This window comes from Dermacentor silvarum, chromosome 5 (assembly GCF_013339745.2).
Source record: "Dermacentor silvarum isolate Dsil-2018 chromosome 5, BIME_Dsil_1.4, whole genome shotgun sequence".
In the NCBI taxonomy this organism is placed as follows: domain Eukaryota; kingdom Metazoa; phylum Arthropoda; class Arachnida; order Ixodida; family Ixodidae; genus Dermacentor; species Dermacentor silvarum.
The window spans coordinates 101,613,031-101,635,740 of record NC_051158.1 but is presented as its reverse complement, the minus strand read 5'-3'; the positions used below and the strand labels follow the sequence as shown (position 1 = coordinate 101,635,740).

At 45.6% G+C, this 22,710-nt stretch overlaps 1 long non-coding RNA gene across 1 annotated transcript; it reads left to right on the top strand.

Annotated features, from left to right (window-relative positions):
- Positions 1 to 20,280: 20,280 nt before the first annotated feature.
- Positions 20,281 to 22,454, top strand: LOC125945928 (uncharacterized). The gene is made up of 2 exons (XR_007467230.1): positions 20,281 to 20,407; positions 22,328 to 22,454. It is a non-coding gene; the product is annotated as an uncharacterized LOC125945928 (long non-coding RNA).
- Positions 22,455 to 22,710: the final 256 nt, after the last annotated feature.

Sequence of the window (22,710 nt, the reverse complement as noted above, 5' to 3'; positions counted from 1 at the left end):
CCCCTATTTTCTTGATATGGGAACGGGTCTGAATTTTTTTTTGTAATAAGTAGGGCGTTACATGAAATGTGAAGAACAGCTTAGGAGGGGACAACCCACAGCGCCATTTCAACCCACGACCCTGTTTCATAGCATCCATTCATGTATCCATCCATCCATCCGATGAAACTAGCTGGGTAGTGCAAGTCGTAGCTGACGTATAGAGTTAAGCTTTAAGAGTGAGTCTCGTTTGCTTCTCTTCCGTGTTCAAGCTTTTGTACTGCTTAAATGTAGTTTTTTCTTTGCCACCACAGGATAGAACTCGACCTGGATTCACAAAAAAAAACATCTTAAGTGAAAATTGTTTGTGATAGCAAATTTTAGCCAATATTGGTGCTTGACATAGCATTAGCGAAGCCATCAGTCCAATGGCACAGAGTACTAGTGAACGAAGTGATTAGTGAGTTCGACCCCAGGTAAAAAAGAAGCCGCGTACACTAATGTGTACATACGTGTGTGTATACGGAACGGAACATAAGCAATGTGAGCTGCAGGAAGGCGCCAATATTGCCGACACGTCTATATTAGTTATTGTAGTTCATTTAGCGGAACTAATTACTTACCTTTAATAAAGCATCTCAGGCTACACAAGCATAGTATCGCGTTTTAAAGATGCAGCCACCTATCAGCATATTGCAATTACTGGATATTTTCCTATTTCCACTAAATTATGATTCCACTTCAAGGAAGACAATCTCATCCGCATTATACATGCTTTTGTGCTCTGCCACCTTTCATACTCGGCAGCCATGCATAATTGGCATGTTGCAGATAAGAACAAGTTAAATTCCCTCATCAGAAAGGTCTTCAAGCTCGCCCTCGGCTTACCTGTAAGCACTCACACCGAAAACCCGTTAAAGCTCGAAGAAATAATAGAGGCGCAAGAACGTTCACAGCTGCTCAGGCTATCCGGCACCCCGGCGGGCCGCAATATACTCGACGAGATAGACCTCTACCCTGTCGACCAGTGCCCCGACGCCATGCGGATTCCCAGCGACATCAGATCTCAACTGAACATCGCGCCCATTCCCCGCAATATGCACCCCGCACACAATGTCGGCAGACGTCGGGCTAGGGGTAGAGCTCTACTCCAACATGTCCGTAACAACCACATTGAGGCAAGCTTCGTGGATGCCGCGGCAAATGTCCAACAAGAGGCGTTCGCCGTCTCCATCGTCGACTCTAATTCCAAGATCACTTGCTGCGCTACAGTATGCACTTAGAAGCCATTAGTAGCCGAACAGGTTGCAATCGCGCTGGCTGTGCTCGATGGTCGCAGAGAGGCAATATACAGCGATTCTAAGGCGGCCATTAAGGCCTACCAAACCGGGATGGTGTACCCTCAGGCCCTTCGCATTCCCCAAAGCTTGAAAAGTATCTCTCCGCATTCTCTCACTTGGTTTCCCGCTCACTTGGGGACGACTGAGGGCTCTCCCTATAACCCTAACGAGAGCGCGCACGAGGCCGCGCGAGGACTCACTGACCGCGCCGCCTCCGCAGTCCCCCTACCCCGCGGGGAACCATTGATGACGTATAATGAGATCACCAAGCATTATTATCTGTCAAGACGGGTATTCCCCCTCCCGCACCCTGCCTTATGCAGGATGTGGGCGGTGACCCTTCGACTTTTACAAGCTCGTGCGTATCCTAACCTTGCGGTTCTTCACGCTGTATACCCTGAAAGGTATCCCAGTGCGGACTGCCCTGCCTGCGGACTAACGGCAACATTGAACCATGTGTTGTGGGAGTGTGAAGCCAGCGGCTCCGCCTTCAGCGAGGATAGGTGGGCTGCACTTTTGGGCAGCCCCGAACTCAACGACCAAACCCTGGCCGTCCAGAGTGCCCGCGATCGGGGCGTCAAGCTCGGCTTGCCGGTCCCTACGTGGGACTAGCCGGGTGGCGCGGGGTCTCCCCTGCGTCTTCTCTGGACCTCAATTAAGTTATTTCTAAGTTCTTCTAAATATTCAAGCAACTTTCATAGTTTTGGGTATGAATGTTTAATTACTCTCCCTACTCGCTGTCCTAACAATGTCGATGGCACCTTGATTGATCACGCATTATCGAACTTAACAGACCCACCGGAAGCAGGCATCGTTAACACCGACTTTACCGATCACTACCCTATCGTTCTACGCTTTCGCAATCGCTCAACCTTTGGTAACACTTCATATTACAGAATTGTACTTGACAAAGAAATCTTCCTTACTAGCCTAACTAAAACTGACTGGTCGGACGTTGTATCAACTAATGACCCCCAAACAGCTTTTTCACAGTTTCTGTCGACACTTTCATTGCTTTTCAACTCCCATTCCCATAAACAAAAATGCAGAAAAAAGGTAACATCACCGCAAAACCCATGGCTTACAGATAGCCTTCTGAAAGCAATGCGGTCTCGTGAAAATTTGTACAAAAAAACTAAAAAACAACCTTGTAATACTAAACTACTTGCCCGTTACAAAAATTTTCTAACTCACTTTGTGCTCAGCTGAGAATTGCGAAGAGGAATTATAACGAACATAAAATTGCAGAATGTGGTAATAACACTAGGAAAAAGTGGGAAATTGTTAACACCTTTTTAAATCGTAACACCCAGAACGTCATTTCGAGGATCATTCACAATAACAGGGAATACAGTAATCCGCTTGATATTGCTAATGCCTTTTGTGATGCTTTTTTCAATACTACTTCTGATTCCACTTCATGCTGTAACATGTCATTTAACCGCCTACCTCATTCATTTTTCCTTTTTCCAACTACGCCTGATGAAGTAATTTCAATAATTAGGACCCTTAAAGCCACTAGCGCTGGCCTCGATAATATTAACGCTTACCATATTAAAATGATTGCACAACATATTGCTAACGTTCTCTCTGCTATCATTAACCTCATATTTAAAACCGGATTCTTCCCACGTGAACTTAAACGCGGTCGAGTCATTCCTGTTTTCAAAAAAGGTGATCGCACGCTGATGCAGAATTATAGACCTATTTGTGTTCTTCCATTTTTTAATAAGGTCATTGAAAAAGTTATCGAAAAGCGTCTAAGAAAGTATTTAAATAAATTTAGTATTCTTTCGCCCCATCAATTTGGCTTTCGTCCTGGTTTTTCAACTAATCTAGCACTTATAGCTCCTACTGATTACCTTAAAAAAGCAATTGATGAAGGTAAATTTGCAGCCTCCATATTTGTTGACCTATCTAAGACTTTCGACACTATTGATCACGCAATTCTTTGCGCTAAGCTCGAAGCCATTGGAATAACAGGTCCGCCACTACTTCTAATCCGCAGTTACTTACAAGATAGAAAACAAGTCGTTAACATTTCTGGGTGCTACTCTAAAGAAGCTACTACTAATATAGGTGTACCGCAGGGGTCCATATTAGGTCCCCTACTTTTTCTAATTTATATTAATGATCTGCCTAGTTGCCTCTCCTCATCGAAGTGCATTCTGTACGCTGATGACACTACTATATTTAATTCTAACAATTGTGTAAAAACACTAACAAGTAAACTAAACGAAGATCTTCTGTCAATCTCCGCGTGGTGTGACCAGAATAAGCTGCCGATTAACCATAATAAGACCAATTTTGTCGTCTTCACCTCGCATCAGAGATCGCCTGACCACCGTCAATCCATTTCCATCAACAATCACCTAATCACTGCGGTTTATAATTGCTCCTATTTAGGTGTGGAATTCGATCGCCACCTTAAATTTAATCTTCACATAGCTAACGTAAAAAAGAAAATGGCATATGGAATACGCGCTCTAATTAAATCACGACCTTATTTCTCGTTTTCTACTCTAATGTCACTGTATTATGCTTTCGTTCATTCTCATATCAACTATAACATTGAATCATGGGGAAACACTTATAGCAGTCACCTAATGTCATTGCAAGTCATTAAAAATCGAGCTATTCGTCTAATAACATTTTCATCTCGTAGCATTAACGCTAGTGAGTTATTACATGCTCATAACATTTTGAATGTGACTGATCTTGTTAAATACAACCTCGCCACTTTTATTTTTAGGGCCATAAACAATAATCTTCCAGTAACCATCATACCAACGACGTCTCTTATTAATATAAATAATACTAGATTTGCAGACAATATGAACTTTATTTTACCCAGCGTTCGCACCAACTACGGCAAGCAGTCATTACACTTTTCAGCTTTATCCCTCTGGAACACATTACCATTTCCTTTAAAATTGTTGAAATCTCACAGGTTTCATACTGAACTTAAGCGCTTTCTTTTAGCTTTATCCGACTCCCATTTTTCAGTGTAGTACGTTTTTTCTTTCTTTTTTTTAAACTTTAACTGTGTTTCTATATTTATTTCCTGCATTCTTTTCATCGCCTTGGAAAAGCACCCTTTGTAGTTCTGCCTATTATTGAGTGATCTGCAACCTTGTTCTTATGCATTAACTGCTGCATTTTTTTTTATTTTTTATTTATGCCTTGCTTTTCAAACAAACCTGTATTATCGTAACCTTTACATGTTGCCGTTGTTTGTTTGTATTAATAATTCTTGTCATCATGCATAGGAAGTCCCATTTCAGTTTTTAACTACGGGACCTCCTTCTGTATATACTTACCATGTAATTAACCCCGTTTTTTGTATTGAATAAACTGATTCTGATTCTGATTCACTCACTCACTCCACCTCGCGCAAAGACAAATTTTATCGAAACAAAAGGGGATGATCAGGCAAAGTTGCATGTTTATTAGTGCACAATAAGTTTTGAGGCCGTAGTAAGAAATATACTTCCTAAACTGGAGAGTATGCGTTCGTAGTGACTGTCATGTTGCTGTTTTGTCATGTACCAATATGAATGTAACGACAGAAATTCCTGAAATGCGACAATATTCGTTTACAAGAGCGCTTCCCTGCGCTTTGTTATGTGTGTCTTAGAGCACCTCTCCACCCAGTATCAATTACCCACTTGCCCATTAAGTATGACACTTAACGAAACCCTAGTACGCTGATACATCAATCCAGCCAATTCTCTAAGATTACTAAATGCCCAAAACCAACAGGTATAAAAAACGACGGACTACTGCACTTCGCCAAGTGCAGTCGAGCGTTTCCCCTATATGGTTATGAATGACCATCAGTTGATCAAATTACAGCACGGTAAAGGTCAGTGGTTTTTTTGGTTTTTGGTTTTTGGTTTTTTTTGGTTAAAAGTAATCTTTCTGCGTTTCTCATTTTACAGACGAACGTGGTGGACGTCACTGAAAACATCTTTCTTGTGAGTAACCGACACCATTTATAACGAGCTCGCAAGTATGAATGTCCTGAGCTTTTTTTACGCGAAGAATGTTTATACAACGACTTGAAGCTGCGAATCTGAGCTTTGAGGAATGTTGTTTTTATAACACGTAATAAGATGTGCCTATAAACAATGGTTATTGTGTCACGCTAGCTGAACATTTTTTTTACGCGAAGAATTTTTGAATGACCAATTGAAACTACGATTCTGAGCTTTGAGGAATGGTATCTTTGCAGGAAACTTTGAACCATCTCCATATACAGGTTGGTAAGAATAGGCATGGCACGTTTCCCATGCCTAAGAAAACATTGACCAGGGATAATTTTGAGAAAACTTAGGTAAATAAATAGTGAAGTCAACATAGCATGTCTGTGTATGCAGACGTTGAAATTTCAATTCGGAATTCTTACAATGCGAATGCTAATCATAACTTGATTACAAAGATTTCGCAGGTTTCCCGTCGATGTTTTCGTGCATGGTATTCGCTCGGACGCACCTGCTGCGTGGTAGTTGTGCTATTCGTCTGCAGCTTATAAATCTGATCCATGCGTCCAATTTACAGAACATTGTATCAACACTACTCCATCAAAGCATTATAGTAAACCTGTATACGTTGTGCGAGTCAGCAGTTCGCTGCCATTGGAACAGCGATTAGACTGCGCAATACAATTTTTCGTGAGTCGTTACCGCCTAATAAAAATTATACCCGTTAAAGCTCAAGAGTTAAAACACCAATTAGTTGCAAATTCTCCACCGCAATAGTGCCAAAGCCGCAGGTGAAAGAAATCAAAATATCTTTGCTGCTTCTAACACAGAAACGCGTAGGGCCATCAAAGCATGTCGCTACCGCCTTTTTCAGATTTAATCTGATTATCTCTGAGTCCTGTGTTGTTTTGCCAATACCTATTTGTCAAGAACGTTCGGAGTATTGAGATCAGGTATAGTCGAAAGCTTGTTAGCGAAAAATCACCTTGTGTTTCATAACGTCGGTATCCAACATGTGAGGGTAGAACACGTTTAAATGTCGGGAGCTTCCAACATGTGCTAAATGAATGTTTCTTCTTACGACTCATACTTCACTGTCACGTTAGAGCTGACCTTGTAGTTTTGTGCGCCCCTGTCTATTGATAGCCCCGCTGACCTGTTATTATGTTTTCAGGTAAGCGTTCTAAAATAGAGGAATTAAGAAATTCAACGCCAATCTTTTTTTTTCTAAATAGCTTCCTGCATGGAATAGTATACCGAATATTTCTGCATTTAGAATTGACGTCACTTGCCTTTATAGGCAATTTGGGCTGCCAATATACAACTTCAGGATGGCAAATTGAAGCGGCTCAGTGAAGGTTTGCTTACCCAAAGATTCGACTTAAACACGTTATTAAGTTGGAATATTATCTGAAATCTCTCGGTATGAAAAGTAAGCTTCATTGAGCAGCTTACGACTTGAATGGGCGCACTTGTAATATTGTCAGCTTAGCACGTCGTCGTAAATGTAACAGTTTCTTCTACGATTACCGTGCACCTAGAGTAACGAAGTAGACGATCGTTTGGTAGCAAGATGCTTCGAAAATGGTGGATTGGTGTTTATTAAGCGGAGCAATAAAGTGAGTGTAGTCATTGTTTAGAGAAGCAACTATATGTTACACAGAATGCATCGCATCTGTGCTGCAAATATGTGGAGACCCACCCAGAAAAATGTTGCGCCTCACTGCGCAAGGTCTCTATGCAGCCTAAAACAAGACAGCTTTGAGAAAATAATTGCAAATTTTCTCGCAAAAGTGGCTACTCCTCTGCATGCTCGCTAATTACTCAGCAATTCCTCGCTACTTTACCTGGCATAGGAGGGGAAATATGTTCCTGGAGCCACCAATCACTTCGATTAAACATCATTACCTGGCCTTAAATAATATTCCACGAATTTTGATGCCGACACGTTGAGCAAAGTGATAAATACTAATTCGAACCTAGGAAAGTTTCGCCACCGTTACTCTTAATGTAAAAAAGAAATAATCATGAAATGTACCCAGAACAACTAGTTAGTAGCTCACTGGAAGTTCTTGGACAAAATTAAAAAAAAATTATTGACTTAATATCTTTCAATTTTTAGTGCGCTGTCAATGGGATAGCAACCTTGGATATTGGATCCCAGCTGTTTCTGATGGAAGGCATTTTTACCGAAGTGCTGCAGCGATTCGGATTCGGTGAGTCCTGAGCCACTCACTGGGCACACCTTGCGGAAATCACCATGGTAATTTAGCAGCTGTGTGCACTCTGAGCGTGTTGACACGCCCACCAAGCTAAGAAGCTAATATCTAGTAATAATAATAATTATTATTATAACAATAATAATAATAATAGTAGTAGTAGTAGTAATAGCAGTAGTAGTAGAAGTTGTTCTTGTAGTAGCAGCAGTAGTAATAGTAGCAGTTGTATTGGATGTACTAGTGATATCGTTGTATATGTTTTCCAGCATAAAATGTACACAACAAAAGGTACATATGCAAAAGGCGCCTTATGTGTCTGGTAAAGGCTTCCGCACACATAGTTTGCAGAAGATACATATTTCTTAACGAAATCACATGGAGATTCATTGTAAGAAAACATAACAATGCCGTACAAGGCATTTCTGGGAAAAAGAAAACATAGAATAATTGACTGTTGTCATACAACCGTAGTAGTCAAGAAAAAAAAACACGTAGAAAATGCCCTCTGGTCTACGCGCGACGAGTGCATAGACCAGTTTGCATTGTACACTGCACTACTACAGTACACTACGCTACATTACTTAAGTACACTACGCTATGGTTAACTGTCTCTGGTTGAGCATGCATTCAGTTACTTTACAAGCACTTTCGCCATTTCTAAATTTCCTATGGACCGAACATGCTTTGGGCATAGCTCCGTGCCTCCCTGAAGTCCAGAGTACAAGTATCTGCTGAAAAAGGTAATAAGGACGCTTTCGATTTATCAGTCGTGAAACAAGAAAAAAATGAATGTAACTGCGTCTCGGTGACCTCTGATGGAAAAACACATTGGGCTCTAATTTCCACGTTTATTTTTTTGTCGCAGACTCTATACCATGACGGAGAGGAAGGCCTGTGGCCCTGGAGTTATCTTACAAATGAACGTGTGTCAGAATGCTCAATTTGAAAAACAGATCTCCCATAAGTGAAGCCTATTTTTATTGCGCTATCCAGTCCTAGCACACGAAGCACTAGCTCAAAATAATTTGGCTCAAGTCTTTGAATGTAGTTACATCGAAAACTGGTACACGGAGGGACGCATCAGTTCGTGCTTCACTTTGCGCCTTGAGTTCACCCAGCATTACCAACCAACTTGAACAAACGTTTATATTAGCTGTTTCTCGACTTCGTGTGCCCAGAATATATTATCATCATCATCATCAGCCTGTGTTCATGTCCACTGCAGGACGAAGGCCTTCTTCCTGTGATCTTCAATTACCCCTCTCTTGCGCTAGCTGATTCCAACTTGCGCCTACAAATTTCCTAACTTAATCACCCCACCTAGTTTTCTGCCGTCCTCGACTGCGCTTCCCTTCTCTTTGTATCTATTTTGTAACTCTAATGGTCCACCGGTTATCCATCCTACGCATTACATGGCCATCCCAGGTCCATTTTTTCCTCTTAATGTCAACTAGGATATCGGCTATGCGCGTTTGTTCTCTGATCTACACCGCTCTCTTCCTGTCTTTTAATGTTAGGCCTAAGATTTTTCGTTCCATCGGTCTTTGTCTGGTCCTGAACTTTCTCGAGCTTCTTTGTTAACCTGAAAGTTTCTGCCCCATAAGTTAGCACCGGTAGAATGCAATGATTGTACACTTTTCTTTTCAACGACAGTGGTAAGCTCCCAGTCAGGATTTGCTCCCAGTCAGGGTAAGCTCCCAGTCAGAAAAAAAAATATATATATATATATATATATATTGTGATGGGGCGTCAAATAGATAAAAAAGGGACAGTATTTATGTACAGGGATTGTTGGCAGAGATGGCCAAGATGGCTAAACGCACGCAGCGTTTCCCGGCAATCGTCGTCTTCTTCCTTAATGCAAGGAGGCGGCCCGTAACATCTAACCGCCCCGGCGGGCTGAACGCCGTCTCGGCGCAGACTAATTACACGAGGAGGTGACGGAAAAGTACGGCTTCAGTCGGGATACGTGCTCGACGTCACGAGATGGCAGGGTAGATGGTGAAGAACTGTTCAGTGGGGTGATTTCATAGTTCACGTCGCTAAGTTGCCGTAAAACTTTGTAAGGTCCGGTGTAACGCGATAAAAGCTTTTTGGAGAGACCGACGCGACGAGAAGGAGTCCATAGAAGCACAACAGATCCCTGAGAAAAGCAGAAGTTCCGGTGGCTGCGGTCGTAACGGTCCTTTTGGCATAATTGTGAGTCGGATAGTCGCTCATGAGCTATCTGACGTGCCAGATGGGCTCGCGCAGCAGCATCGCGGGCATACTCCGTGGTATGTTGTAGAACAGCAGGTAGGAGCGTGTCAAAACGCAATGCAGGGTGGTGGCCATACAGGAGGTAGAACGGCGAAAAGCCGGCGGTGTCGTGACGGGAGGAGTTGTACGCGAACGTGACGTATGGCAAAGTGCTGTCCCAGTCCCGATGATCGTCAGACACGTACATCAACAGCATATCGGTTAATTTCGGTTCAGCCTTTCGGTGAGCCCGTTCGTCTGCGGGTGGTACGCAGTAGTGAGCTTGTGCTCCACACAACAGGAACGAAGGAGGTCATCGACAACTTTCGACAAGAAGTAGCGGCCTCGGTCTGTGAGCAGTTGCCGAGGAGCACCATGACGAAGGATGACGTCATGAAGGAGGAAATCGGCGACGTCAGTGGCACAACTAGTCGGCAAAGCTCGCGTGATGGCAAAATGCGTAGCGTATTCGGTCGCAACTGCGATCCACTTGTTCCCTGAAGTAGACGAAGGAAATGGACCGAGGAGGTCGAGACCGACGTGCTGGAATGGCTCCTGGGGTATGTGAATAGGATGCAGAAGGCCTGCAGGCAACCCTGAGGGCCGTTTACGTCGCTGACAAAGGTCACACACAGCAACGTAGCGTCGAACAGATCGGTACAGACCAGGCCAGAAAAATCGGCGCCGCACGCGATCGTATGTGCGGGATACGCAAGATCGTGGAGCATCGTGCAGTTCTTGGAGAACAGTAGCACGAAGTTGCTTGGGGAGAACAAGTAGAAGCTCTGGGCCGTCGGGAGTGGTACTATGACGGTAAAGAATGTCGTCGTGAAGCTCAAACAGACGAAGTGATGGGTCGGGCTGTCGAGAATGGAGGCGGTCAATTATAGATCGCAACGTGTCGTCACTTTGCTGTTCAGTGCGTATGTTGGCCAGATCTGTAATAGCTATGACGAAGTCACCGGTATCATGTTCGGCGGTGTCGGGCGGGTCGACAGGGTAGCGGGGTAAACAGTCAGCATCTTGGTGCATCCGGCCAGATTTGTAGAGCACGTCAAAGGTGTACTCCTGTAGCCGTAACGCCGAGCAGCCAAGCCTTCCTGTAGGATCCTTCAGCCACGAGAGCCAGCAAAGGGCATGGTGGTCCGTGACAACGGAAAACGTTCGGCCGTACAAATAAGGCCGGAATTTTGCCACAGCTCAGACAAAAGCCAGGCATTCGCGTTCAGTTATCGAATAATTCCGCTCTGATGACGAGCGAAGGCGGCTGGCGTAGGCAATAACACGGTCCTGGTCGTTCTGGCGTTGGGCGAGTACTGCACCTATGCCGTGGCCACTAGCGTCGGTGCGAACTTCTTAGGGGCCGACGGGTCATAATGCGCCAAAATGGGCGGTGAAGTCAGTAAACTGACAAGGGTGGTGAATGCGGCAGCTTGTGCACTACCCCAGGAAAAAGAGATGTCCTTCTTGAGTAGGTCAGTAAGTGGCTGGGCAATGTCGGCAAAATTCCTGACAAAGCGGCGGAAGTAGGAACACAAGCCGACAAAGCTCCGTACATCGCTAACTGAGCGAGGAACAGGAAAGTCTCGGACGGCACGCACCTTGTGGGGGTCAGATTGGACACCGCTAGCACTAACAAGGTGACAGAGAACGGTGATGTGACGCCGAGCGAAACGACACTTGGAGGAGTTAAGTTGTAGGCCAGCGCGGCGAAACACGTCTAGAAAGGCCGACAGGCGGGATAGGTGGTTCTCAAAAGTAGGCGAAAAGACAATCATGTCATCTAGATAACATAAACACGTACACCACTTATAGCCCCGAAGGAGAGAATCCATCATTCGCTCGAAGGTCGCGGGGGCATTACACAATCCAAACGGCATATCCTTGAACTGGTAAAGTCCATCCGGTGTGACGAACGCAGTCTTTTCACGGTCCATGGCATCAACGGTAATCTGCCAGTATCCGGGGCGTAGGTCGATGGAGGAAAAGTACGTGGCGCCGTGGAGGAAGTCCAAGGCGTCATCGATTCGGGGCAGGGGGTAGTCGTCCTTGCGTGTGATGTTGTTCAAGTGTCGGTAGTCAACGCAAAAGCGGCAGCTGCCGTCTTTCTTTTTCACTAGCACCACAGGGGACGCCCACGGACTGGAAGAAGGTTCGATAATGCTATTTGTGAGCATTTTGTCAACTTCGCCTTGGATCACACGACGTTCGGCGAGGGAGACACGATAAGGACGGCGACGGATAGGGCTCGCGTTCCCCCTGTCGATCCGATGTTGGACAACAGATGTTTGGCTCAGAGAGCGATCGTTGAAGTCGAAAATGTCGTGGTAAGACTCCAGGAGGCGGCGAAGGTCAGTAGCTTGATCAGAAGAAAGGTCATCAGGGATCATTCCGACAAAGACATCGCGCGGCGAACTGCTTGTGGTGCAAAGGAAGGACGAACTGGAGGAAGTGGTGGGATCCAACGCACAAATCTCGCAGTCTTCGGCAGCAGTGATGGCGGCGAGTGACATGCCTGCCGGAATCAGTTGAGGAGAGGCGCTGAAGTTTAAAATAGGAATGGCGATGCGGTTGCCGGTGACAGCCACGAGGGTGTTAGGCACGGCGACGTTCTTGGCGAGCAGAACGTCCGTTACCGGGGATAGCACGTGATTGCCATCAGCGACAGGAGGGCTCGAGACCATGGCGATATACATGGCGGCTTGCGGGGGCATGCGCACATAGTCGAGAGAGCAGAGACGGGCCGAAGGCGTGGTTGGGGCATCGGCTAGGTGAGGTAGTTGCACAGTCAATTAGGGCAGAATGAGTTGCGAGAAAGTCCAGACCAAGAATAACGTCGTACGGACATTGTTCAAGAACGGCAAATAAAACAGTAGTTGGGTGACCGGCGATTGTGACGCGGTTGGTGCACATGCCAAGGATGGTGGGAGTTCCTCCATCGGCCACTCTTACAATGTGGGAAACAGCAGGTGTGACCACCTTCTTTAGGCGACGGCGAAGACCATAGCTCATGACAGAAATATAAGCCCCGGTGTCGACAAGTGCAGAAATCGTCACACCATCAACGTCATTCGTCTAACACACAGCGTTGAGTCGGCAGAGTAACTAGAGGGTTTTGGGGCAGAGTCGTAGATGCAGCGTTACCTCCTGGCGCTGCATCGTTTAGTTTTCCGGAGTGAAGGAGCCACGGTTGCTCGGCGACGGGGCGCGGCGAGGTGGTGGGGAGCGCGAGCACGGACGACGGTACGGTTGCGAACGCGACTGGTGACCTCTAGGTGACGGCGAGTGGTTGGACCATGACGTGGCAGCGTCAGGATTGTAGGGGTGTGCCGCAGATAGTGGCTCAAAAGGGCTGCGATGAAGGCTGCGGGCATGGCCAAAGGATGGAGTACGTGGCGGGAACTACCAGCGGTTGTGACAGTAGCGAGCAACGTGCTCGACACGGCGGCAGTGAAAGTAGATACGCCGATCGTCTTCAGTTCGCTAACCAGCAGGGTTTCGCGATCGTGGAGCGAACCATGGATACCGAGGGAACGATGTCGGGGCCCCGGAAGCGGATGTAGGGCTGACAACGGCGAGAGCAGCGTGAACTCCGAGATCCGCGAGTTCGTTTCGCACGATGGCTTGGACGAGTGAAACCGCTGGTGTGTTCGAGTCGCCGGCGTTAGAGCTGGTAAAGAGGCTAGCGGGAGCCATTGCCTCGATTTCACGGCGGACAATCCTCGTCAATTCGGCCGACGGCGGCGAAAGGTTGGATTGCGGCCGCTCTTCACACGAAGACGTTGCAGCGGTGTTGGGAAGCCGGGAGAATGGTCGTTCAATACGGCGGCTCTTAGCCTGCTCGAAGCGCTGACACTCCCCGATCATGGCATCGACGGTAGCACAATTTCTGCACATGAACAGATTGAATGCGTCGTCCGCTATCCCTTTCAGGACGTGGCCAACCTTGTCAGACACTGGCATGTTACTGTCAGCTTTACAGCACAGCGCCAGCACGTCCTGTATGTAAGACAAATATGATTCCGCGGACGTCTGGGCGCGATTTGACAGCTGTTGCTTCGCAGCGATTTTTCGACTGGAGGCCTTACCGAACAGTTCACGGAGCTTTTGTTTGAATGTATCCCAGCTCCCAAAGTCGGCCTCGTGATTGTCATACCAAACTTCGCCGTTCCACTGAGATAAAACACCACATTGGCCAGCATGACTGTCAGGTCCCAGTGGTTGGAGTCGCTCACCCGTTCGTATAGCGTGAGCCATTCCTCAACGTCGATGCCATCGGTGCCGTTGAACGTTCCAGGGTCTCGGGGTTGGACTACTACAATCGGTGTCCGCGGCGCAGAAGCAGATTCCGGTTGGTGTGCCATGGTGGTTGGACCGCAGCGCCGACCGCTTCGGAGCTCCGTCACCTGGCGAGAATACCCCGCACCTCCACCAATGTGTGACAGGGCGTCAAATAGATAAAAAAGGACAGTACTTATGTACAGGGATTGTTGGCAGAGATGGCCAACATGGCTAAACAGGCGCAGCGTTTCCCGGCGATCGTTGTCTTCTTCCTTAATGCAAGGAGGCGGCCCGTAGCAATATATATATATATATATATATATATATATATATATATATATATGGGAAGCTCTCCCAAGAAACAAAGGACCTAATAAAGAAACGACAAAACATGAAAGTGTCCAACTCAAGAGATCAGATAGAATTCGCTGAACTGTCAAAACTGATCAACAAGAAGAAAGTAAGGGATATTCGAAATTATAACGTGAGAAAAATTGAGGAAGCCGTAAAATATGGTCGCAGCATGAAATCAGTAAGAAGAAAACTAGGCATAGGACAAGGCAAGATGTATGCACTGAAAGATAAGCATGGTAATATCATCAGCAATTTCGATGACATAGTAAAAGCAGCAGAAGAATTCTATACTGACCTGTACAGTAGCAAAACAGCCAAGCTACTTTCATTCGAAACAGTGATGAACCGGATACAGAAGCTCCTTCTATAACTAGCGATGAAGTTAGAAGGGCCTTGAAAGACATGACCACGGGAAAAGCGCCTGGAGAAGATGGAATAACAGTAGATTTAATCAAAGATGGAGGAGATATCATGCTTGAAAAGCTTGCGGCCCTTTATACGCAATGCCTCACAACTTCAAGTGTACCAGAGAGCTGGAAGAACGCCAACATTATACTTATCCATAAGAAGGGAGACGTTAAAGAATTGAAGAATTACAGACCCATTAGCTTGCTTTCAGTATTGTATAAAATATTAACCAAGATAATTGCCAATAGAATCAGGACAACACTTGACTTCAGTCAACCAAGAGAACAGGCTGGCTTCAGGAAGGGATATTCTACGATGGACCATATCCATGCCATCAATCAGGTAATCGAGAAATCTGCGGAGTACAATCAACCTCTCTATATGGCTTTCATAGATTATGAAAAGGCATTCGATTCAGTAGAGATACCAGTAGTCATAGAGGCATTGCGTAATCAAGGAGTAAAGGAGGTATACGTGAATATCTTAGCAAATATCTACAAGGATTCCACAGCTACCTTGGTTCTGCACAAGAAAAGTAGAAAGATACCTATCAAGAATGGGGTCAGGCAAGGAGACACAATCTCTCCAATGCTATTCACTGCATGCTTAGAAGAAGTATTCAAGCTCTTAGAGTGGGAAGGATTGGGAGTGAGGATCGACGGCGAATATCTCAGCAACCTTCGGTTTGCAGATGACATTGTCCTATTGAGCAACAATGGAGAGGAATTACAACAAATGATTGAGGACCTTCATCGAGAAAGTGCAAGAATTGGGTTGAAGATGAATATGCATGTTCAATTGCCTGGCAAGGGAACAAGAATTCAGGATCGCCAGTCAGCCTCTAGAGTCTGTAGAGGAATATGTTTATCTAGGTCAATTACTCACAGGGGACCCTGATCATGAGAAAAAAATTTACAGAAGAATAAAATTGGGTTGGAGTGCATACGGCAGGCATTGCCAAATCCTGACTGGGGGCTTACCACTGTCGTTGAAAAGAAAAGTGTACAATCATTTCATTCTACCGGTGCTAACATATGGGGCAGAAACTTGGAGGTTAACAAAGAAGCTCGAGAACAAGTTAAGGACCGCACAAAGAGCGATGGAACGAAAAATCTTAGGAGTAACGTTAAGAGACAGGAAGAGAGCGGTGTGGATCAGAGAACAAACGGGGGTAGACGATATTCTAGTTGACATTAAGCGGAAGAAATGGAGCTGGGCAGGCCATGTAATGCTTAGGATGGATAACCGGTGGACCATTAGGGTTACAGAATGGATACCAAGAGAAGGGAAGCGCAGTCGAGGACGGCAGAAAGTCAGGTGGGATGATGAGGTTAGAAAATTCGCAAGCGCAAGTTGGAATACGCTAGCGCAAGACAGGGGTAATTGGAGATCGCAGGGAGAGGCCTTCGTCCTGCAGTGGACATAAATATAGGCTGATGATGATGATGATGATGATATATATATATATATATATATATATATAATTGTACTAACCCTACACAGATGTGCCGCTGAGCTGGTCTGTTCACTACGGAAATGTGCTGGGAAACTCAAGACGGTTCCTAAATATCCTCAATGCAACAAATATATGGCTTGAAAGACGCAATTCCTTCAACCCTTTCAGTGTCGGGCTTTCTTTCGAAGGGGACGCACCCCCAGCTTCGAGTTTTTTTTTCTCAGATATCCGAAACGAACACAACAGTTTGTCTTTGGTTATCCATGAGGGATAAAATGGCAGGAATATTGTCAAATTTCGTATGGTCCTCGAAAGAGAGTGGAGAACGTACGGGCACGTCAGTTACGTTGTGAGGCCGAAATGGCCGAGACGTACGGGTACGTCAGTGACCATGAAATAGTTATTCGAAGCATTCTCGACCTTTTTTTGCCGGGGTTCACCGCGTCTGGTCGATCGGTTTTTCGACGAGCAACGTGTGCTGATTCCCGGGGGCTGTGCAGTCGCCGGCCACGTGAGGTCACGAAGATCGCGTTTTCTGGATCGCCGCGTCTTGTCTTCTTGCCGGGCATGCACTTAATCATTACGCTGCAAAGGAAGATGTATATGATAAACAGTCTTACACTTTTTAATTACCCGCTTGACTAAAGCTTCGCGTCCCAAAGATTCCAACATGTTCGTTGGATCTGCATATAATGACCTTTTTTTTCTTCTTTCGCGTGTCTGCTAGGTTCTCTGGTCAACACCATTTACTCACTCTGCAAGAGCGTTGGCGGCATGGTGGGCACAATGTCCAAGGTCGGCAAGAGCCTTTTCGGAGGCATCTTTGCACCCATCATTGACACTGCTACCGCTGTCATGCCTCTGGGGGACTGCACGGGCTTGAATGTTGCAGGCGAGATCATGTGTGGCCAGCCGGTCGTCCTCCGATTCCCCAGCATGTTCAACATTGGAAGAGTGGGTGCCGCCCAGCTGAATTGTCATTGTATGAGCTGCACATTTCGGTGTAGATGCACAATTAGACACCGTTGATGAGCGAATCGTTATGCTTTGCAAAAAGGCAGACTACGGATTTCCCTTGCTGAACGACAGTGTAGTTTTTGTTGTTACAAGAGTCAGAGTTGTAGTTGATGAAATTCGAACCTCTATAATCACACTTATGATAAACATGGACGATATTCAAAGCAGCGAACGACAGCTTTCGAATATAATGGAAGGAAATAAAAGTCTTAAAGAACTCTAATGCTATAGAAACTGCCGGCTTGCGCGGAGCATTATGACTTTCGTTTCACCTGCGTGCCTTGCTGACAATGACTGTGCAATATAGTATGTTGAAATGCATCCGATAGTTCACGAGCCACTGCGCCCCCGCTGTTGTAACATTTTAATCTTGTGAAGAAGAAGCGTCGTGCTTAAGTAGTCAGTACACAGCGGCGGCAAGTCGGCAAGCGTCGGAATCCTGGCAGTAACCCTGGTAACGCCATGTTGCCATGCCCCTATCATTTACACCATCTCTTGTCTGGCCGATGTATCGCTTGCCAAACGATAGCGCCATCTCGTAGAGAACGCTGAGCTACGAAAGGCTTGGCGTGAAAGATTTGGCGTCTCTTTTTTTGCAAGATCTTTCCTTGCTGCTTCCGGAGATGCTTGCACATTGTTGACAAAGTATCCAGAGGGTTAAAAAAAGAACTGCGCGCTTATGTTTGTCCAACCTTCTTCACCTCATGGGAAGCCTAGGTGAACATGAGGCATGCCTTCCACTTTGCTCGTCGGTTTTTCGCAAGATTACAGTACTAGTCAAAACAACGGAGACAGTGGCACATTTCCGGTTCAAAAGAAATGAGTTGCGGTGTATCGGTGAAACATCCGTGAACCTGCGTTAAATTCTATGAACAGTGACCAGCAGTGAAAGTTGTTGTTTTGATCAAGAAACCAGTGTCTGTGAATGTTAGGGGGCCGTTTTGATCTATGTGAACGTTTTAGCTGAATAACTGATTAATTAGTAGGTGAGCCCTTTGCCAATACCCTGCTACTGGTCTCAATTTTCCCTTCGCGCTGGGTTTCTTAGCCATAAATTTGCACGAATTCGTTCAACAGTCCGGTTTTACTAATATAGACAACTTACTCGCAGTGCCTGAACACCACTGCATCGACATGCGTGGGATCACACCCGAATCAGGTATGTGTTCTCGCCGGGCTAGCGCAGCATCAGATATATCTACAGTCGTATAGATATATTTACCTATAGCGTCATATTCATTGATGTGGCAGATGCTGTCAAAACCATTTTTTCTTTGCCTACTATCAATATTTTGTATGGTAGTTGGGTAAATCGTTACCTAGCCGCGCGCCCCGACTAATATAGCAAACACTATATTGACCGACACAATAGTGCAAGTAAGCACACCTTACATCTACGTAATCAAACAACAACACAAACCAGGACATATATCTACTCGTACGTACCTCTCAAAGAACACGCCACTCAAAGGAATAACCTTTGAAATTAAATTTTCTCATATTTTTTCATTTTTATTTATTTTATGGATACTCAGGCGCATTTCAGCCGTCACCGTCGCCGCGAGGTTCCGTATAAAGTCCAAAAGCGATAACATCATGGCCGCGCCATGTGTGCTGTATGTGCGAGTGAAAGCGTGCGGAGGTGAGCCGACGATGGTGGCTCACTCTCGCAAGGGCAAAGGAGGAAAGCGGGGAGGAAGCCGTCTTCCATCGCGCGCAAGTCACCGGGGGGAGGGGAGGAAGGGTGGTTCTACTCAGGCGGCGGCTGCATAAGCCGCGGCCGCGCGGGGCCTATCTTGAAAGCCATCTTCGACGGGGACAGAGTGCGCCGAGTGCTGATAGCTTCGTGTGCAGTGTTCTCGCCCCTTTGTTCGCGTTGAAGCGAGAGGCAGCACGACGGTCAGTTCGCTCGCTGCTGATGCTGCGCTTTGTCACTCCAGCGTTTTGACAGCGAGAGTGCTTCACACATCCCATATCGCATTCGCCATTATGACCTCACTACGTGGACGTCCCACGGCGTACATCCACCCGTATTGGTGTTTACATTTCAACACAACTTTGAAAGGTGCAATGCATAAATATGAACATTGCATTAGAATATAGCTATGATCTATGTGGTGCGAGGAGATAAACAGCGCATCAGATTACAGGTTGTATATGATGACTATAAAGAGAATTGTTAGCTGAACAAAAAGTTAACTTCACATAAACTCTAACATGGGCATTAGATCTGCATTGTTTTGTCGTACCAGACCTTTTAATTCATTGCTTGCGATTAATTTCTTGCAGGCCCTGGTCATACAGCAGTTTTTCCAAACCGTCACTGTAAGTAGCCACCCGTAAATTTTGCTCGGCTTTATGTACTGTATTGGTGGGTTTTAGGTCAGAGCTGGTAGAAATTGCGCAAATTTCATCTTAGAGATCAAGATAGAATCAAATAAAATTTAGGAGACTGTAATGGGGATGACTAAAGTCAACACTAAAGTCAGCGTCGCGTTTACGTCTCACTCGCTATCAGCGCCATTTCGGTGCTTGTTGTTCTTGTAACCGACGTGTTGCTGAAGTGCATCGCGTTGAGTACCCTCAACTCGTAGCTGATTGCAGGGAAGAGGAGTTGCACATTTCTGTGAGCGCGACCGCGTGGGCCCTATCTTGAAAGCCATCTATGGGGGCAGAGAGCTTTGTTGTATATCTCCCATTGTGTCCACAGTCAAGGTAAATTTTAGCTTCTATGAGGTATCTGGAAGTGAGATTTTATCCTCGCTCTCAAAACATGTTCTTGTCGATTAGTTCGTCTTTAACTCTGACGTTAAGTCTACTGCTAGCCTTGCGAACGCTCTAGCTATTAAGCAAATTAGCTTGGGTGCTGGAAGAATGTGAGGCTGCATGGTTATGGCGGATTAAAAAAATGATACAGTCTGCCAATCGTCAGTGTCTTTTCAGCGTGATGCTAAGATGTATTGATTATTGCTTTCCAGTGCGTTTTCACGAGCATCATCGCTGCTCCGGGTGTCTCTGCGACAAGTCTTTTCTGCACCGGGGTCAAGGTCATGATACAAATTCTTTCCTCCGGACCTCTAGCCGTCGTCGGCTCTGTGCTGAAGCAGTTGGAGAACGCCATCGGAATGCACTGTGAGAATCCTACCAGCCGGGTGACCTGATAGCTGAATTAACTTAAAAGATGGTATTTTTCACCAGCCGTAGAGTTTGAAGATTTTAATATTATTTGCGAATCTGCTGGCTTATTTTACTTGCACGTCGCTAGCGCGTGTCTCATTTCCTTGCCAATTTCCAATAGAATTACTACGTTGGGATCACGTCCTGCATTTGCAGTGACATGTTTTACCTTAGCGGTGACAGATAGCACAGTCGTTTTGTTTCACCAAACTTGAACTTAAAGTCGATGTTTTCCTTAGTTACCGCCACTTGTTCGTATTGGGTATGTGCCTTTACAGCCTTATTTGCGGGCAAATTCTGGAGATAAGGCAGACCGAAAAAAAGTATCCAATCCCGAAGGTAGCCCAATCTAAAAATGTGGGCCGATCGCGAAGTTTATGCAGTCTCAGTATATGGCTCATCGGTGTGGGTATATGAAGTCTAAAGATTTAGGCCAATCCCGAAAATAGTGCAGTGAAAAAAAGTTAGGCACTATTACGGACCCCCTCCTCCCCTCACACGAAGGTTGACGTGATAGGGGGCCGTGTGCGGTACTCCGCCCAATTCTCACCCCCCAACTCGCTCGTCAAAAGATCGTCTTTCTTCGACGTCGATTGGAGGTTGAAAAGTCGATCAAGTTTTCTTTTTTTAATGCAGTCACAGCAGATATTCCACACTGCGGTTTTATTCTGAGTTAAACAAGCAAGCAACTCTCGAAAACGTGGTACTAAACTGAAACCACCTAACATTCTACTTTCGTGCGAAATCTGAATGGAAATCAGTCGACAGGTCAGTTGCAAGACTCCTGTATATCTGGCGCTTCTATGTACGCCACACGAAGCAGTTTATCCGTAACCTACAGCTACTGCAAAGCATGCAGCTTCTATCTGATGCTTTACCACCATACATGAAACACAAGACACTTCGCCAAATTCTCAGAGCAGAATTATATAGCAAAAACGTCTGCATCGGCAGCAATGTTTGCACACCTTAGCGCATTTTCTCGACTACTCTGTCGTCTTCGCCAATGGCCTGCGCTACTTACGCTCCTTGAACTGCGTTAATGAATTACGGTTCAGCGATAGCTAAATGATAAGTTTGAGGCCACGGAGCGTTGGTAAAGCCGGGAAAGATGCAAAGACAAAAGCAGGTTGTTTAGGAAACTGTGCATCTGCGCTAGATTCTGTATAGACGTTATGGGCATTCATAAAGTGTGCAGGCCTAGTTATCCGCTAATCGATAAATAAAACGCTACGTTGTAATGAATGCACTGACTTAAACTACCTAATTTATAGCACATTCACAGGTTGCCCCCACGTTAAAGAAGCCCAACCACCAGAAAAGCTTTAGAACTCCGTCACGACACTTTCACGAACCGGCAGGAAGACGCGTTGTTGTGGAGATTGTGTTTGCTTAAAGACATAGCCGATCGCGAGGACACAACCAAGAAGAATGAAACACGTCACAAGCCCTTAGGCAAACGTTATAAGCACAGACAAACGTCACAAGAGAATGTGACGCTTGCCTATGTATCTTTGAGGTTGTGCCCTTGCGTTACGCTATCTCTTTTATGCACCGACGGTGAGGCAGCAGCTGGAAATTAAAAAAAAGTACAGATACTGATTTATCTATCAGCGCTAGTAACTAACATCTTTCTACGCATGTTTCTGGCGATGAAATAAGGTGGTTGATCGGGCTAGGTGGTGCATTACAATAATCTCAAAATGCACAATAGACAGGACACAACAGCTCTGACGTGTGTAAGCTTATCGTCCTGTCCTTTGCGCTCTTTAAGACTGCATTCGTGGGATTATTGAAATTTGGGATGTTATAATATATTTGACAGGACAATGAATTCTGCCAATGCGTCACTGAAAATGTCCTCTTTCTCTGCAGGTTGATGCGATTCTGCTAGCACGGATGGTTCGTAAAACTCAAGGTGCCGAGTTAATGAAGCTACAGTTCCCGCCATCGTCAACGTTTATTTAAGGCTGAAAAATAAAAGAATCAAAGAGACGCGGAACAGAGGTTGTCCTTTCTTTGATTAGCTTTTCTCGATGCAGCTTGAGTCTGCGTTTTGTCACTTAGGCTAAGCTTTCTAGGTATCTTCACCTACTTGTCCTTAGAAGGCCCACCTGACAGTTTTTTAAGGGAAAAGCCTCAGGGTGTCTATGTTGGCGGTGACGTTGGCTAATCTGCGCCATGACGAAAAATGGCCGACGGCGCAAAGAGTAAGAACACGTCAACAAATGCTCGGAGTGACGTTGTATTTCTAAGGA